This window comes from Rattus rattus, chromosome 7 (genome assembly GCF_011064425.1).
Source record: "Rattus rattus isolate New Zealand chromosome 7, Rrattus_CSIRO_v1, whole genome shotgun sequence".
In the NCBI taxonomy this organism is placed as follows: domain Eukaryota; kingdom Metazoa; phylum Chordata; class Mammalia; order Rodentia; family Muridae; genus Rattus; species Rattus rattus.
In genome coordinates, this window is record NC_046160.1 from 85465783 (window position 1) to 85466518 (window position 736).

The window sequence follows — 736 nt, forward strand, 5'->3', positions numbered from 1 at the left end:
TGAGAGGTGCCCCTCCACAAGCAGGCATGGGGGGGTCAGGTCTTACCATCGCCTGGTCACAAATTCAGCAGAGCCTCTCTGAGGTCGGGAGGGAGGGAGCGTGACTTCCACATCTACACCGATAGAGAACTGATTTTTCAAGTATTGACCTCTACACAAAGAGGATGGGGGCTAAGTGGGAGGGGCATTGAACCTCAGGACAGCAACCTTTAAATATATTACTTCACTTATTTCTGTATCAGATATGTGCAACAGGTCCTGATTAAATAAGTGTCAGACGCTACCTGCTATGTTTGGGGAGTCACATTTCTCCAACAGAAAGGGACACTGTTAAATTATATCTGAGACTCACTGTAAATGCTATAACACACTTTTCCAGTTTTTCCAGTGACTGAGAATGAGTAACTCATCTCCCAACTGAGGGGGATGGCAGGCCACACCCACCCCAATCTCCTGCTTGGAACCCTATACGTGCCATTACATAGGACATATTACCTAGACTGGGATGCTTTTATACACATAAACCTTCAGCTGCGTGACAAACTAGTCATTCTCAATGCATTTCTTTTAAAAGGTAGCTCAGTGGTTTTGGCTAACCTATGTGCCCAGAGGAAGTATTACATTAGTAACACTCGCTGTTAATGTAGTTCCTTTCTTTGTGAAGTCAGAATGTCTCATGGTAGATTAAATCCACAAATTTTAAAATAGGAATGAATACATTTGAGCTTTTATGATT